This window comes from Lissotriton helveticus, chromosome 4_1 (assembly GCF_964261635.1).
Source record: "Lissotriton helveticus chromosome 4_1, aLisHel1.1, whole genome shotgun sequence".
Lineage (NCBI taxonomy): Eukaryota > Metazoa > Chordata > Amphibia > Caudata > Salamandridae > Lissotriton > Lissotriton helveticus.
Genome location: NC_136063.1, coordinates 1,090,414,816 through 1,090,434,091, shown reverse-complemented (window position 1 = coordinate 1,090,434,091; position 19,276 = coordinate 1,090,414,816). Strand labels below are relative to the sequence as shown.

Below are 19,276 nucleotides of genomic sequence, written 5' to 3'. Positions count from 1 at the left end.
CAAATTCCTGACTTGAAATTGGAGGAAACGAGAACCTGAATGTCTTCACGCTCAATACTTTTACTTTTGTTTGTATTACCTTTAGTACATAATTCGTTCTCTGCCAATTGCAGTCAGTTATATCTCCAATTATAAAAAGCTTTCCGTTGTTCTTTATTTTTAATTAAAAACTCCAACAAATTTGTTTTGTCATTGTTTTTCTATTATGTTATTCTTTTCGTAATTTTCCTATTATGGCGGCCAACTTTTAAAAAGTTATTCAGAAATAGTCTTGCCTATCACAATGAAATGTAGAACTCACTTCCGGGTCGCTCCCTTTTTCAAAATGTCCGACCCAGCATATCAAGTTTGACCATTCTTGCACTATTTGATTTGAGTTACCCTCAAGTTAGCAAGTCATAAATTTGCAGTTATGGACTGGGCTGAGTAAGGGAAAACGGGGCAATGGATCCATCAACGTGTTAATCTACACCACGAAGTGTTTAATTTAATTTAAATTGTCTGGCATTCATACACGTATGTACCATGAAGAAAATCATCATTGGTATCGAAAACACCAGAGAAAAAACATTACAGTAGAAATGCCATGCTGGTCAGGTATATTGCGAATAAAGAAGAAGAGGCCTGTTGACATAACCTCTTATTTTAAGAACCTAAGATTGAACAAGAATCCCTCACACTCCGGCCCAAAACTCGAGTACCCCATGTCGCCCAGACACAGACCACCATGTCTTTCAGAAGAGCCTGTCTTTTTAAAGAGGTAGTGCTGGAAAGTAGTTGAATCTCTGTACATCCTGGTTCCCACAGCTATATCTGGAATCCGGCTGATGCAGGGAAATATGCTGAATTTGTCCTGGTTTCTTTTTACAACATCGGGAAATAATTCAGCATGTTGTCTGCGTTCAGTTCAGAGCAGCAAACTGCAGGCAGAAAGCCGACTGTCTTATTTTAGCATCCAGCTTGACCCAAAACAAAGGCCTGATTTAAAGGGCAAACAACCCCCCTTGTGTTCGAGTATCATCCTGGCTGGGAACCAACTGTATCCTAACACCTAGACGCCAATGCAATGGAAGGAAACAAAGGCACACAGCTTGTTATCGCTTCACAAGTATTTGAGAGGAACTGTGATTTGGTAGGTTTTTAACTTTGTTCAACTCCCTATGTAAGAGATGCACTTTGCTTTGTAAGAATGCCAGTTTTACACATCTGTATAAAGAATGACACAAATATTGTTTGAAATGGCACCTACTATTTTATAGCAATACTCATCCCAGTGTAGAGTGCCATAGCGCTTTACATCACACTCAGATGCACAATACATCATTCAAGTGTGTTAATCAGTATTGGGGAGAGGAGTTGGCCTAACCGCTAGGGCGTTCGACCTCGAATCTGGGGAACCGGTTTCGAGTCACGGCAATGACACTAAACATCCTCTGATTCTGGGAAAATCACTTAGGGCCAGATGTATCAAGCAAATTCGCATTCGCAAAGGCCGAAATTCGCAGAATTTCGGCCTTTGCGAATGCGCTACATGGAATGTATGAAGCAAAATCTGGTGTAAAATAAGGAATCGCAAAATTTGCGATTCCTTATTTTGCAATTGCATTTAAGGAATCGCAAATTTTGCGATTCCTTAAATGCAATGTATGTAGCAAAAAAAAATGACAAAATGCCCTTAAGGAATCGCAAATTACCACCAACTTCTAGTTGGTGGTAAGTTGCGAATTCCTTGAAAAATGCACATTTTTGCATTTTTCAAAGTGCCATGTGACGCACATACATGCCCTTAGGGCATGTATGTGCGCCACATGTGCACCCATGCATATTTCACGGGTGCAACAGGGTGTCCTTTGGACACCCCTGCACCCTTGAAAATATTCTCAATTTGCGATTAGCAAATTGCGAATCGCAAATTGAGAATAACTTGCCATTCATTCCTATGGGCGTCCCGGCACATAGAAATGAATGGGAAATTATTCCCTAATTGCAATTAGCAATTTGCTAATCGCAATTAAGGAATTTTAAGAAATCGCTAAAAAATAGCGAATTGCTACATGCATTCCAATTTGCAATTCCCAAATAGCGATTTCAAAAAAATCGCTATTTGGGAATTGCAAATGATGGTAATGATACATCTGCCCCTTAATCTCCTAGTGCCTAACAAAAATGAATGTGTTCTCATGTAACGCAACTGGTGCTATGTATAGCACTCTGCTACCCAATCGCGCTATATAAAACTCAGTAAAATAAAAAATATAATAAAAAAAAAAAACGACCGAAAATGTTACACAAGAAAACAAGGGTTATAAGTTGTAGGAATCACAAATCATCCCTACTTGTAGACATTCTATGTTATGACTGAATAGGCAAGAGAAACAAAAAGCCCAGATATAAAATATAACACAGTGATCTTGGTTGTGAACTAACAACACTATCTTATTTTCCAAAGTAACCCTTCTTTGCAATCTTAAAATATCAACAGATTTAGAAAAACATGCAATAAGGATCTAAACCCATAACAGTGATATCTGCAGCATGTGCCTAACGCCGTAAGATATTTTACAATGCAGCCTCTTTGTCAACAATTAAGTAATTTTTTTAAAGTTTGATTTATTGAGAAAAAGAAAAAAGGGAGGGAACGAGGGAGGGGGGAGAAAGGAGAAGAGTTACAATAAGCGGATGGAAGAAATAAACAATATATTAATAATAATAATAATTTCATAAAAAGTAAGCATTACAAGCATGAAGAATTATGAACACATCATAAGAGTACAAATACAATAAATAAAACACAATATATTGAGACTGAATAATTATAGTGATCATATAATAAGGTAAAACAGGTAATAAGAAAATCACGGGGGTTTGCGAACTTCAATTGTTTCAGGATCAGGAGAGGGATGAACAGGGGCAGAGGAAGAGAGGTACGTTACCAAAGGAAGCCAAATCAGGTCACGTTTGATAGCTAGGGAGATGGGAGATACATAATTGGTGTCTAAACGATGATTAAAACAGACTGCATTCCACCAGGACTGATATGAAATATTTGCAGCCTGTTTCCAGTTAGAAGTGACAATATGAAAGGCTACAGCAATAAAAAGGTCAAGTAAAGGGTAGTGATTGGGAGAATGAGGGAGGTCTGATGAGAGGGAGCCAAGAAAAACTAGTGAGGGTGAAAAGGGAGCCTGAAACTGGAAAATCTTTTGTATTTGCCGCCAAACCAACTGCCAAAACTGGGAGGTAGGAGGGCATTCAAACAACATATGTTTAAAATCAGCAGAAAGGCAGGGACAAGACCAACAGGTAGAGGGAGTGTCTGGTGAAAAACGGGATAAAGCAAGTGGAGTAAATAAAGTTCTGTGATAAATGAAAAATAAAGTTTGGGTAGTGTTAGCAGCTCTAGAGGTCTTATGAAGTTTAGTCCAAATTTTATCCCAAAGAAGTACAGGGCAATTCTGAGAAAAATCCAACTCCCATGCAAGTTCAATGCAAGATTTCAATCTATCAGTAGTAAAACAGAAAGAATTATATAGAGCGGACGCAGAAGGAGAAGTCTCCAATAAAAGGGAAGTGGATCTGCGATCTAAAGGAACATCGTTGGAGGATGAAAGAGATTGAAGATAGGAGATCAAGACTGGATAAAGGGAATTGTATTGCGATCTGGCAGAAGCAGGCAAAGAGAAAAGAGATTGAAGATCCTGGAAGGAGAGGGGCGTACCCTGAGAAAGTAATTGAGAAATCCAACATATTCCTCGAGAGTGCCAAGTTTTCCAATAAATGGTACGATTACGGATTTTGAGAAGAGAGTTATTCCAAATTGGTTGTTCGTGAATGGAGAGGAGGGATGGATAGGATGAAGTTAAGTAGGGAGAAAAAAGATTACGAGCATGTGAAAGAATAGGCGAGCGAAGACGAGTCAGAGAAGACATAAAGGATAAGAATTCACGGAAGGTAAAAGGAGAAATGAAAGAAGATTCCATGCTTAGCCAGACAGGAGGATAATGAGGCAGATTAGATGAAAGCCAGCGAGTCGATTGTTTCAGGAAAAAAGAACGGTGATACTGTTTGAAATCCGGAAAACGTACTCCAGATTGAGCTTTGTCTTTACGCAAAGAAGCAAGAGCTATTCGAGGACGTTTACCGTTCCATAGGAATTTCAGTAATAATGAGTCAATCTTCTTAAAGAAAGAAAGAGGAATGAGTAAAGGAAGCACGGAAACAGTATAGAGAAGCAAGGGGGATAGCATCATCTTTATAGAGTTGAGTCGACCCCACCAGGATAAAAAGAGCGGATGCCAACGAGTGATAGCCGTGTCCATTTTCTTGTAAATATAATCAAAGTTTAGTTTGAGAGTGTCAGATAATAGAGGAGCAACCCAAACCCCTAGGTATTTGATTTTAGATGGTTGCCATGAGAAACCTGTACAAGAAAAGAGATGCTTCTGACAAAGAGGATTCAAAGGTAAAATTTCACACTTATCAGCATTCAAGCGATATCCGGAAACTGCAGAGAAAGAAGAGACCTGCTGAAGAAAGGAGGGAATGGAAGTGGCAGGGTCGGAGCAATAAAAAAGAATATCATCGGCATAAACCGAGAGTTTGACTTGTTGGGAACCAAAATGAAAACCACAGATAGTGTCGTCTAAGCGAATTTTAGTAAGGAAGGATTCTAAGGCTAAAACAAAAAGTAAGGGAGATAAGGGGCAACCTTGTCGAACCCCTCTATGTAAAGAAAAATAATCCGAGGACATCCCATTAACAAAAATAGAAGCTTGACGATCAGAATAAAGTAAAGAAACAATAGAAATGAATTTAGGAGGAATACCAATCCAACGCAAAGCCTGAAACATGAAGTCCCACCCAATCCTATCAAAAGCCTTCTCTGCATCAAGAGAAATAGCTGCGAAAGGAAGAGTCAAAGAAGAAGATTTGCTAAGAATGTTAAGAAAAACCCGGGAATTATCAGAGGAGAGACGTCCCTTGACAAAGCCAGATTGTTCTGGGCCAATTATATCTGGTAAAAGGGGATCCATACGAAGTGCTAATATCTTCGCTAGAATTTTGTAATCAGTGTTAACCAAAGATATTGGTCTATAATCTTTGCACAAGGAATGATCCTTATCCTCCTTTGGAATTAAGCAAATTAAGGCTTGTTGAAAAGAACCGCTAGATGAACCGGCATCAGAGAAAGATTGAAATAAGAGCAAGAGTTTAGGAAGAAGGAGAAAAGCAAAGTGGCTGTAAAATTCAATAGTAAACCCATCAGGCCCTGGAGATTTACCATGACGAAGTTTAGATACAGCATGAGAGATTTCAAAAAGCGAAATGTCCTGTTCCAAAGCATGAAAGTCAACATGTGAAACCGAGGGAGATGGAAGAGAATGAAAGTAAGAAAGGAGATCATCAGACGTTGGAACCTGTTCTGGGGTATAAAGAGTATCGTAAAATTTGGCAAATTCAGTGAGAATATCCTTATCCTTAAATGTGGATTCACCGGAAGAAATTTGATAGATTGAATTTTTGTGCGTTCCTTACGAATCTTTAAGTAATTGGCCAGAAGTTTCCCCATCTTATTCTTACCCCCATAGTATCTAGAATTACATTTTAGCAGAATGTTAGAAGCTGCGTCTGTTGTGAATTTGTTAAAATAAATTTTTGCTTCAATAAGAGCTTTAAGGGAGGTATCAGATTTAGAAGCATAATAAGCAAGTTCTAAAGCTTTAATGTCAGCCAAAATTTTCTCCGACTTGGCCTCTCGAAGCTTCTTTCGCCGAGACACAAAGTTAATAATAAAACCCCTAGAGGCTCATTGAATGAATCCCAAACCATAACAAAGGGGGAGTCAGGGGTTTGATTAAAAAAAAAAAATTCCTTGGTAAAGGCAGTGAATTCGGTACAAAAGGAAGGTTCCAAAAGTAAAGCATTATTAAATCGCCATCTGCCAGAGTGGGGAGAGAATGGGAGTAGGTCAAGGTCTACAAAAACTGGGGCATGATCGGAAAGTAAGATGGAACCAATTTCAGAACGAATAGCGTATTGGGACAAGGATTTACTGAGAAAAATGTGGTCAATGTGGGATTGGGATTGATGAGGAGGGGAGAAAAAACTATATTCTCTAACATCAGGATTGCACAGTCTCCAGATATCTACTAAGGCATTGTTTTGAAAGGAGTTCACAAACTGCGTGTGCATTCTAGAGGGAACAAAAGTGACTTTCGAGTGTCGGTCAAGGAAGGGATCAACAACCTGGTTACAGTCTCCTCCGAGAAGTATGTAATCTCCAGAAAGGGAGGACAACTTGGAAGAGATAGCAGGCCAAAAGGATCTATTGATCCCAGTAGGAGCATACATATTAAAGAGGGTGAGTGGGATGTTATCGATGAGCAAATTAACAATGAGCCAACGACCATCAGCATCACATTCATTAGTAATCGATGAAACATTTAACTTTTTATGTAACAAAAGTACAACACCATTCTTCCTAGAACTCGTAGGAGAGCAAAGAACATGACCCACCCAACAACGTTTAAGTTTCAAAGCCTCCGGTTCAGCAAGATGAGTCTCTTGAAGGAGGGCAACGTCAGTTTTAAGTCTTGCTAAATGTGAGAGAACCCTCTGTCGTTTAATGGGATTATTTAATCCCTTAACGTTCCATGTCGTTACACGGAACGGACCAATTTAGAAAAACAGCTGAGTGCAACATGCTCAGCAATGCATAAGAAATACAATGGAGAGAAAATGAGAAAAATGGAAAGGAAAAGAGAAAAAAGAAGGAGAAAAAGAGAAGACGAGAAAAGAAGAAAAAAGAGGAAAAAACTGTTACAAAGATAAGACTGAATCCAAGAAGGGAGAAAAGAAGAAAAAAGGAGAGACCATGATAAATGCAAGAGAGAGCTCAAGAGTGAGAGGGAGAGAAAGAGGACAGAGACAAAAATATACAAAGAGACAGTACAAGTCCAAAACGAACGACTGAGAGACATACTTACGAAACGGAAAATCCGGAACAGGGATGATGATGGTGGTGGCGGGAGACGACGGCGACAACAACCAGGGCTGGCATCGAACCTCTATTACCATAAATCCAATGGGTAAGGTGAGAAAACAGTAGGAGACATCAGGATAAAGATGAGAAGGGACATATCTGATGAAATGAGAGAAAACATTAGGGAAAATACAAGGATCTACAACAAAAGACAATCATTCTAACAGAAACGATAAGCAAAAAACACAAGCAAAGAAGTAATGCACAAAATTTAAAAGCAACAGAGTGGTAAACACATGTTTAACAAAAACGTAAAAGGAACAGATCAAACAACGTCAAAACAGAAAAGAACCACAATGTTGCAAAATCAATAAGGCAATGAAATAGTAAAGTCTGTCATCCAGGTTTGGAGAATAAGGTAATGAACAGGAAAAGGAAAGTGTCTCATCCAGGCTTGGAGGTATCCATGACATCAGGACTCTGCTGGCGAAGAAAAGCTTGCAAAGCCGCAGGATCTTCATATGTAGTTGTTCTGTCTTTATAGGTGACCTTGAAGAGGCAAGGGTGTAAGAGACCATATCTGGCATTGATGGCTCTTAGCTGCGGCCGTAGGTCTAGAAACTTTTTCCTCCGATCTGCGGTGGCTTTGGAAACATCCTGCGAGAGATAAAGACGATGGCCTTCCCAAATGATCTGCTTCTTGAGCTTGGCGGCTGAAAGGACCTGCAAAAGGTCGGTGTACTGCAGGAACAGCATAATAACACCCCTAGGCTTGGAGGCTACTTTAGGGCCGAGTCTATGAGCTCGCTGGATGTTAATGGAGGATAAGGCCGGAGTGTCTAGGATCTTTGCAAGGAAAGATTGGAAGAAGATGGTAGGATTGGACCCCTCTGTGAGCTCCGGAAGACCATATAAGCGAAGGTTGTTCCTGCGATTTCTGTTTTCCAAATCCTCTGTTTGACGCCTGAGCAGAAGAATCTCAGCTTCGATTGAAGGGATTCGGGAACAAGTAGAATGTAAAGAATCCGAGGATTGCTCTAAGGTCGTGACACGTGAGTCCAAAGAAGTCCATTTCTCTTGCATGGCCTGCATATTTTTTTGTGGTAGCTTCCATAAATGTTTTGAAGGCTCGCAATTCTTCCAGGATAAGATCCATAGATGAAGATGAAGCGTTACTTCCAGGGGATGGAGGGTCCTTCTTCAGGCGCTTGGATGAGGTTAAGGAAGGTTGCATCTTCCCCCCACTCTGAGCCTTAGGAATAGCCCCGTGAGGAGGGTCCGACTTCGAGAGTTTGCCTTCTTCCATGTCCTGGACAGGTGAGTCAGAATCAGAACCAACAGGTAACTTCGGTAGGTTAGTGAGTTTCAAAGTGCGAAGCTTCCCCAAGTAAGGTCACCAGAGTAATGAAGATGATGATAAAAAGTCAATATCAAGTATGAGATCCTCCTGACAAGGAAAGTACCCGATGAGTAATGATACAAAGTCTCAGCACAAAGCCCTGGTCAGAAGAGTAAGAAATACGCAGCAAAATAGCAGGTAAAATGCCAGGAAGAAGGTTATGTTTGTTTGAGAAAACAAATCAAATGAGTCATAAGAATAAATGCAATGGTTGCTGATAACAATACAGCAGGGTTGAGAAAGCCACAACCAGTACTGCGAGAAATTCAGAAAGAGCACAATGTCTATCCTCCAGGCAAGAGCATATATGAAAATATGCAATGAGCGTGGTTTGACTCTCTGAAATCGTTCCTTAAGAAGAAACTCCTGATACAGCACTTCAATTCATGGCAGAGTAAGAGGGTGAAGTTAGATGCTTAAAAGCGTTGTAAAGAAGCATTTAGTAAGGAGCCTTGGTAAGGAAATGGAGTAGGCAAACGGTGAGGAGAAGCTCAGGAAGCACAAAATGGCGTCCAATACCAACATTAAGGGAAGCGCGAGAGAGAGAGCGCCTCAAAAAATATTGCGCGGCTGAAGGAGGCTCACCAGTGGTGTGTTGTGTAGGAAACGGCTTCCGTTGGTGAAGGAGGATGCAAAGAAGCTTTCATGTGCACAAGCCGGTCGCCTCCGAGAATCGCGGCCGGCGCACAAAATGGCGGCCGCAGCCGCGAAAACGGAGCTTCTTCACAAATGCCGCACAGGGTCGCGAAACCGGGAAACAATGAGGGCGCTAGGCTCTCCTCACGTTCCGGTTCGCGGGATACGTTGCATCTCGGCTGAAGATGCTGGCAAACTGTCCCAAATCTGCCACATTCGAGGAACGATGCCGGAGCTCCCGGTCTACGCCGCCATCTTGGCCGGCGTCCAAGCCACGCCCCCAACAATTAAGTAATTTAAAACAGATTTTTTGTCACATATGTCCTTTTTGCCAATTTCTTTGCAACTGAATTTAAAAAATAAATATATATATATGTCGACTGTCAGACTGCTTTTCAAGCTCTACGCCTTGTGACTCCATCACTTTTCCTCTGGCACACCTTCACCCCCAATTTATGAGTATGTTTTCCAGTTCAAGCACTAGGTCCAGTGATACCTGTAAAAGTACATTATGTTCTCCCACAAACAGGAGCCATCTTAACGAAGTGCCCTGGGCATTTGCACCCACTTTGCTTGTCCCCATGGCACGTTAGTATTACCAAAAGGACCGCAGTTGCTTGTGCATCCCTTTTTGTAATATCAATAGAGCTGGTGCACATAAAGCACCAAGCCTATCATCAGAGGGCGTTGCCTCATTTGCATGCGGGTGTGGCCTCATGCAAATAAGGGAATCCCTTTGTCTCTGTGCGTGCACCATATTACAGACGCGGACGCAGCGGCACACTGTCAGGAGGCACACTGACAGCTTCCCACCTGATAGCAGACCTTTGGAGGGGGCAAGGGGGGTCCCATGGACCTTCCCCAGAGATCCCCTTGCAGGCTGGTGCACTCACTTACTTCACCCACCTTGCAAGGGGATCTCTAATACCCCTTAAAAGTACAGGTGGGTTGCCTCCCGCACTGTGAAACATGGAGTGGCTTTAAAGCAGCCGCTACATTTTTCACATGAATGCGCTGACCCCAGGGCACCACGAGTATGCGGCTGTCCTGGGGGCAGCACATTCATCCTAATATAGCGTATTGTCCTTGATTGCTCTGGGCGCACCTTTTAAACGATGCAACCGGCGCAATCAAGGTAAATGCGCTATATGTATTATATGGCCCCTCAAGTGAACATGTTAGTGCAGGCCTGAATTATCTGCGTTTCTATCACTGAGGATAAACGTCCTTGCTGAAAAAGATGAATATGTTGATTTGTCTCAAATACCGAACCGTCACATGAACGGAGATGTTTTCCTTAGTCACTGAGTAGTATGAACTTGAAATGTTTTACATCAAAGCAACCTCATTGACACAGGTTTAATCAACCTACTTTCCAACTGAAAGGACTGGTTAGAGTCAAAAAGGTGCAGGATCCATTAGAAATATATATTTTCAATGTTTTATTGAGTTTAAATGTAAGCAATGCATTGCCTGGATTTTATGTGCAGTATGCTATTCTTAGGTATCCAATATACTTGAAGGCAAGTAAAATGTATCATAAACAATTATTACGAATTGAATAACTAAAAGAACAGAGGAAAATAAAGTTAAACAAGAAGCAATAAAAATGTATTTCTTTCAAACTGGGAACTATATATTAACATCTTGGTGCAAAGAAGAGGCAAATCGTTTTTCATTCATTTTAGTTAAGTGTATGTATGGGCTCCTGATATGATCTGTGGTTTAACGGTTGATCCTGTGTGTTACATCACTAATTTAGGATTATCTGTTCTGTGTTTACGTGGCTTGTCATCTGACAAGTGCCATTATCAATGAGTTCTACTCCACCCAGTTTATTCTTCTTCCTACCATTTTTCATCAGCATCTAATCACAGAGTCTTCTCCCTGTGTCCATTCATATAGTTTGAGTTTCACTTCTTAGGGCCAGATTCCTATCTCATTCAGAAAGTCTTCCGACTGGATCGGTTCCGGAATGCCGACCGACCGAGTACGATGTATCCGGATGACTCCGGATAGGATTCAGGTAGGCTCCCATTGACTTCAATGGGAGGCTGTGTTCCGAATGAAAACACAGTCTCCTATTAAAGAAAGGGGTGGTTGGGGAAAGCGGTGCACCCTTTGGCGGGCACCCCGCGGTGCGTACCACATTGTGCATGGTTGGAAAGTGGTGTCCCTTGGGTACTTCCACAGGCCCGATTCGGAGGGCCCTGGGTGAAAGGGGGACTGCTACAGGCACCCAAAGACAGATTCCGGCAGCCGATTCATTCCAGAGAAACCGATTCGGAATAGCTGTCTGAATCGGTCATCGTACTCGCTCGTTCGGAAACCGAGTTCATAGAGCTGTACAATTCGGCTCTGAAAGACGTGAGCTGTCCGAATGCCTTTCAGAACTGAGTTGGACAGCTCTACTGGTTTCCAGGCATTGTACTTGGTCATTGGGAAGTGTGTACAATTCCATCAGAAACCCAAATCCGATTCAGAGCCCTTCTGAACAAAATCAGAATTGGCCCCTCAGTGTCAGGTGTGAGCGTCAACTTTCAGTTTATGAACAGCACGCTTTTTGTTGGGATCATAGCTGAGAAAAATTGTAGTTGGAGTTACCTGCTTTGGGCCCGACCATTGATTCCAGTGAAATGCGGTTGCAGAGGATTGTTTTCACCCTATGGTGGTTATATGGGTGGGGATCCCCCAATAAAAATTCTAGACTATGGGATATGCCTATTGTCTCTCTTATGATATAATGAATATATGTTTTCTGGTAGGAAACATGATAAAACCACCAAGGAAACATGGTGTGTACATTCACTGGAGCCAAATGGGTACAATGCATAAAATTGTATTACATTTAGGCTAGTATTTCTTGTGACTTTGGCCACGTTAGAGAATAGTGAACATTCTCGTCCATTATTTCTTTGCTTATGTCCTATTCCTATGTGTCCTGCAGGCTTCCCAAGTCTTGCCTGGTTTTTCCCTGGATGCAGCTGTATGATGTGGTGATAATTCTGCTTTGTTTTCCCTAGCTGAGTAGTATCTGCTGGGTCCTGTCACCTTCTGGTTCTTTGTCATCATTACCCCATGCCACTGTAATCACTTTGTGCAAAGCAGTATGTGCTAAGAATGATTGCCCATGTTCCTTACTAAGTTCCCCAAGTGTCATTAATGTGCCAGAGTCATTTAATTGTCCCATCCAAAACATCAACACTCTGAACCATGCTGCCTGTTTGCTCATGTCTGCTACTTGTCTGCATCTTGACAGGGACCACATTGGAAGCTCATAGCTCACCCTTGGCATGTTTATGCACATACCTATACTAATTGTGTTTAGCTATTCTGAACATAATTAAGTTGGGCTTGGCCTGTGTTCAAATCTTGAATATGTATACTGCTAGATTGGTGGAGGCCAATTCTTTTCCAATATAATCATACTTCTGGTGTGTCTGTTGGGTTCAACCAGTTTGCCACCCACTTGAGTTAATGCCTAAGGAGTAAGACTTGAAATCAGGTGCTCCAAGAAAATAATTTCGACTCTTGAATATGTTTTCTGTTAAAGCGGTGAAGACCAATTCTGTTCAGATATACCCCACTTCGGGGGTATGTGTCCAGTTCAAACCGTTTTTACCCACCAGCGTTGATGCCTACGAGGTAAGACTCACAACCAGATGCTTCTAGGCCTACTTCATCATTTGATGAAGTCAGTTTGTCCTTTGCTATCATATGTCTACCCGATCCCCAGATCAACTTCATCAATGAGACGTTGGGATCCCATAACAATGGCTTAGTGAGTTTCAGTGGTAAATTTGCAAATAAACATGCCATTAGTAGCACCATTTTAGTGAATGCCATTTGCACAATCACCAAAAGTGGTAACTTCTTTCATAGGACTATGAACGTTCTGGTCATGGCCAGAACTCAGCTAAGCTTCCCAGCAATTACAGCTGTTGGCTTCACGTACACTATGATCCTAAGGTATCTAAAGGTCTGCATCTTGCAAGATAAACCCAATGCATTTGTACGTTCAGTGTGTGGGAAAAGCCAGGATTTCACATTCTTAGTCTGTAGGCCAGAAATGGATGGACAAGTACGTGGTCCCCAGACAGTCTACAAAGGGGACCAGGTCAGCCGGGGGTCCAGTTGGGAACCTCAATGGCAACTATCCAAGACGTGAACACCTTGCTATCACCTAAGATAGATGTAGTCAGAATAGATGCCAGCCTTTTGCGAGCGGACTTCCAGAAAATGTCAGATAAAGCAACAGCAGCTGAATCCAAAATCCACAGCTTACAATCCACATCCAAAGCACTGGAGGAACAGGTCTGTTACTTCACGAAACAGCAGCAGATTTTGCTTGCTAAAATTGAGGACCAGGAGGGCTGGGCTTGACTAACCAACATCAGGGTGGTGGGGGTTCCGGTGGGATTGGGGATACCCAGTACTGACCTCTTTGTAGAAGACTTGATCACCAACTTCCTCCCTCCTAAGCACCTCTTCAAATTCTTCTTAATCGAAGTGGCGTATAGGGCACTGATGCCTACGCAAAACCAGAAGGCCCCCTGTACACTTTAATCACCATTAATCTTCAAACACTGTGACAGGGGTGCAATACTACAGGTGAAATATGAAAACTCAGCTGTGCGCCTTTTTCCCCTCAGACTTCACACTACACGTACAGCGCCAGCGTGACATGTTCAGGGAAGTCAGTGGGCACTTCACGCGAAAGACTTGAAGTACATGATGCGCTTTCCTCCTAATCTACGGGTTATAGCAGAGGGGAAATCTTGGTTGTACACATTGCCAGTGGAAGCATTGGACTATTTAATGCTCTTTCCTCCTAATCTACGGATTATAGCAGAGGGGAAATCTTGGTTGTTCACATTGCCAGTGGAAGCATTGGACTGTTATCTAGATAATTTTATTGTAACTGGTCCTGTCGTATTTTAATTATAAAATGTACGTCCACCGATTCCGCAACTGTTAGACACCTTAGTTCTTGCAACCTAATGGCCCGCCCGTTACGTTCCTCTACAGTGTAAATGTCTACTCATCATATACGATTACAGTTTGCTCCGTGGCCGGCCCACGTGGTTATAGGCCCGTATTTGTATAATTAAATTTTCACAATAAAGGTTTTTAAAAGAAAACATGGTAGTATTATATACATTGGTAAAGTTTTTAATAATAGTCACTGTTTTAGAATCATTAAAAGGCAAGTGAAATAAAGCAGACCAATTACATGAAGGGTAAAAGGTATAATACGCAGGAACGCAGTAAAGATAAATGGTCAAGGGCTGTTGTGTTTTCTACTCCTGCAACATAAAGTGATCGATAAGAATCTCATATTCAGGCGTATCGGCGACTAAGACAGCAGGTCGACCCTCTTTTGCTCAACGGCTCCGTCATGGGACGAAGAAACGCCCTTTTTCTCGAAAAAAGAATATATTTTACTTGCAGGACAGTTGTAAATTTTCCGGGAAAGTACATTAGCCTGGAACATTATAACATATATTTAAGAAAAAATAATGTTCGGAAGTAATAAAAAGCGTAATTTTTAGGTCATATGACCAAGCCTTTCATCATTAGAATAAGAAAAGTAAAATGAACCAATGAAAAGTTTTATTAACAAGTCACATGACCTGTTATGCTTACGTTACGCGCTGCGCGTCGCGCCCCGGATGACTTCCGGATGCGCTAACGCGGCGCGTCATATGACGCATTACGCGACAACGCAGGTCCAGAATATAGTCAAAATGTCTCCACCAACCAGCGGTCGGAACACAACCCCTTTCAGCAGGCTAAATAGTTCTGTTAAATGACAACAGAAGGGACAGGCAACAAGAACCATCAGTCAAAGAGGGGAGGGCTAGTTCTTCTCTACCGGGTTACTAATTCCTAACGATATATGGTCTATAACCTATGGTTTTTTCAGTGAATTTTCAAGGTTTTGTAAATGCTAATTCCTAACTATATATGGTCTATAACCTATGGTTTTTTCAGTGAATTTTCAAGGTTTTGTAAATGCTAATTCCTAACTATATATGGTCTATAACCTATGGTTTTTTCAGTGAATATATATATATATATATATATATATTATAGTTAGGACCTAGTTATCATAGGAAAATCGCAACATTCTATTCCCAATAACTTTGGCGTCGATTGACGAATCTTTGCGAAATTTTCAAAATTCATGGCCCGCTCCGGTCAGCTCCTATCTTGAAAGTTTCGGGGTGATTCGTCAAAGGGGGGTAGACAAAAAAGGGTGGTCCCAAAACGTGTTTTCCCCATGTAATTTTCTATAGGAAACTTTAGACACGGCTGCAGCCCGAACTGCTGAACGGAATTACACCAAATTTGGCAAAAAGATAGCCCTTGGTTGAGAAAGAGCCCTTTCTGTTAAATGGTGTAAATCCGTTCAGTAGTTTTTTAAAATATTAATGGAAAAAGAAATATATTAATATGGGCGGAGCCTAACCACACATCTCATCGTGAGATCTGATTGGCTGTCAGCACTTCATCCAAGAAGTGTTGGCAACCATCTTGGGACCAATATACATGATAGCACCTCATTAAAAAGCATTGCAGTTACTAGAAGGTTTTAAGACTTTTGTTACAATATGGTGTGTTCTAAGGTGATTTTACCATGTGAAAAAGCCTTCTGCTGGGATATCATGAATCATGTTTGAGAGAAAACTATTTTCTCATGCTTTTCCCACAGAGGTTTTGTGGTATTGGGTTTCGTCAGGTCTACATACTCTGTAAAAAACTCTCGAACACCATAGAATAGAAGTTGGCACGGAAACTGAAAATGCAAAAGACAAGTTTATTAAGACCCCATGAGGTGGTGGTACAATCCTACAGCACCCTTCGGTAATGCAAGAGGTATCACACCGAACATCGGTGTGTGACCTCTTTTATACAGTCTTTACAGCAATAAAAAAGGTAGGCGGTATAGTTTTGCGCAGTTTAGGTACATATAAGGGCATTTTTGGAACACAGCCAACTTGTGGGAGGAGTTTAGTACCTCTGGTCAGTTTTGGGGTACATTCCTGAGAGGTGACCACTCACTAATCTAAAATGTTCGAGTACGCATGCGTGAGCTTGACCAGTGCTAAAAATAGCCAGTTGCTGGGCAAGTTAAATGGTCATTGGTACAGAAAAAGGACAAAAGGGCATGCTGACCACGAGGCAGCATGTTCATTGAAAATGGAAGCCAGGAAATACAAAATGGCCGCCGCAAACATGGTCAAGTTAATGATGAAAGTTTGTGTAGCTGAGCTAAATGCTAACCTAATTGCTGCCAAATTACGACAGACGGCCCTTTTAGCATTTAGCTGAAGCTACCTCATAACGGCAGTAATCAGGATACTCATCATCAATATTGATCAACATTATATTTGTTATTTCTTTGCTAATCATTTGCTCATTTTTGACAATAGCTCGTTTGGACGGAATGCAGGCTGTAATACATACAGAACACAAGGTAGGGCCACATTGAATACATAAACAAAAGAAGAAAAGTATTCCAATAATCATACATAGGATCGTTAATAGTTTCCAACCCCAAGTACTAAGCAGAGTCCAGAACCAGTTAGAGAATGTCCATGTACCATTTTCAGGATGAATTTCAGCAGCAATTTTGTGCAATTTAGAAAAGGCATCATACACAGAAGGTGAATTATCTGGGACGTACACACAACAACTACTACCGATAATGCGACATGCACCCCCACGATCAGCTAATACTACGTCTAGAACCATTCGGTTCTGAAGCGTTACAATTCTGGTAATTTGAAGTTCCTCAGTCAAGTTCCCTAAGGCAGAAGCAGTTTCATTAGCAACAGCTTCCAGAACACGTGTTAGCCGTCTTATTTTTCTGCTATTTAGGGCAGCACCAACAAAGGAAAACAGGCCTAAATTAAAATCTACATATTGCTGTAAAGAGGTGTCAGTTTGATCAATATTCTCAATCTCTAATGTTCTCTTAACCCTATTTAATATAAAATCATGATATAATACAAAGTCATTATGATACATGGGCGGTGCAATAAATACAGGGGGTAGTACAAAAGAAATGTAACAAGTTCCTAACCACCCAATGGGAAGACGGTGGTATCCCTTATTTCCACAAATAAAGTAAGTATTGCGTGAGGCTACAAAGGCAATACCCTTTGGTGTGCCAAATGTGAGAGTAGTATTACATTCGCTTTTCCCTACTGGAATAGTACCTTTATTCCGTACGCATAAATCAGCTTTGGTACCAATAACTGTGATCACATATAAACTGGACATATTTGCAATTCTTTGATTAGTGAAAATACGAGGTGTAGATACATTGTCCGGTCGATATTCTACCCATTCAAATTTAGTTCCTTCTGGCTGCGGGTAACCATCTCTATCATTATAACAAATTTTATTAAGTCGAAAAAGTAGTCCACCTTTTGTTGGCCATCTCAAGGTAAAGAGAAGAGTGTACCAAGCATTACAAGAACCATTATGAGAGAACGGAAGAGGAATAAGTGGAGTTCCTCCTTTCTTCTGATGTCCAGGCAACATTCCACATACCCAACAGTTCGAAGTGTTCGTCATATTATGGGTATGATGTAGAATTTGAATGAAGTTGTTATTTAAGTAAGTCTGTCTATGTCTCTCTTCGTGATAAGGCAGAGTAAAATGAAAATGTTCAGATGGGATTGGAGTGGTAGGCAGTAAATATTCTCGTGCAGGAAGCAATCGTTCTACGATCCAAGCTATTACTGCTATTACCACTATGTTCATAACGAAAAGCACAGCACCAAGAATTTTTCTGTTTCTCGTTGTAGTAGGTGCCATAGTTCAAAAACCCAAAATTTTTCAAAACAAAGCTAAAAAATAAAAATGAGTGCTGAGCTCCGAGGTAGCTGCTGGTTTCTTCTCCGAGATTCAAGACGGGTGTCGCTACACTGGACAAAACTGATCCCCCCCCAGTTGATTTTCTCGGCTTCCGTTTGCACTAACCTCAGAACGGTAACTCAACCAGTCTCGCACAAAACAACTATTTTCTTGGCCGTAGGTTATATTTTGCTCCACCAGAAACAGTGTGGTCCGGGAAGGCTCCCTCAGATTCATTAGGCGTAGCAGCTGGGCTCTTCTCTGCATCCAGGATGTCTCGATAATCAGACAGCACCGCAGGATTCACCAGATCCGGGGAGACACGACGACAGTGAGTGGAATGCACCCACCGTTTCTTATTCGTGACTCGCACAGCCGTCCGAGTTGCCAGCAACACTTGTTCAGGGCCACGCCACCTCGGCTCCAAACTGCTGGTTCTCTCGAACGCTCGGACCATCACATGATCCCCAGGACGGAGATCGTGAGCCTCTCCAATAGAATTGTCTGGGAGCGCTTCTCGAACCTGCTGATGAATAGACAGTAAATCATTTGTTAATCGTGCCAAATAATCGTTCATCATTATACAAGGCACATCATGTATTAAACGAGGCTTAGGGACTCCCCAGATATTCATAGGCCTTCCAAACACCACTTCATAAGGTGTGAGGCCAGATCGAGAATGTGGCACTGATCTAATAGACAATAATGCCAAGGGCAGGGCGTCCGGCCATTTCAAAGACGTGGATGCTACGATCTTTGCTAGTTTTAGCTTCAGAGTTGCATTATACCTTTCTACCAAACCTGCTGACTGCGGGTGGAATACAGCGTGGAACTTTTGCTTAATCCCCAATCCTTTCAGGACATACTCCACTATTTTCCCAACAAAATGAGGACCATTATCATGCCACAAAAATTTACAAGCACCAAAGCGCGGGAAGTACTCTTTGAGTAGCACCTTAGCTGTTGTCAATGCTGTATTATCCTTCGTGGGGTAGGCCTCGATCCATTTACTGAAGGCACACACCACCACTAAGACATACTTGAGATTGTTACAGCGCTCAAGCTGGATGTAATCCATTTGCAGTACTTCGAATGGTGCAGTAGGTGGAACAAACCCTCCTTTCGGAGTATAAGTCCCTTTTGCAGGATTGTACTGTAAGCATATCAGACAGGTCTGTACCACTCTCTTAGCCGTGCTGGCAATCTCAGGATGCTCCCAAACTCGTGTAAGCAATTTAGTAATTGCAAGAGCTCCAACATGTGCCAGCCCATGTGTCATTTGAACCATTGCTTGCAAATAAGCGGCAGGCAATTTCCATCTCTCCATATCTTTGCTACGCCAACAACCCTCATCATCCAACACTCCCTCTGTTGCCCAGGTTGCAAGTTCT

General features: G+C 41.7%; 1 protein-coding gene across 1 annotated transcript in view; it reads left to right on the top strand.

Moving 5' to 3' along the window:
• The window catches only part of NR4A3 (nuclear receptor subfamily 4 group A member 3), a 595,821-nt gene that overhangs the window by 372,348 nt on the left and 204,197 nt on the right, over positions 1 to 19,276 (top strand). The gene's annotated exons all lie outside the window — the stretch shown is intronic.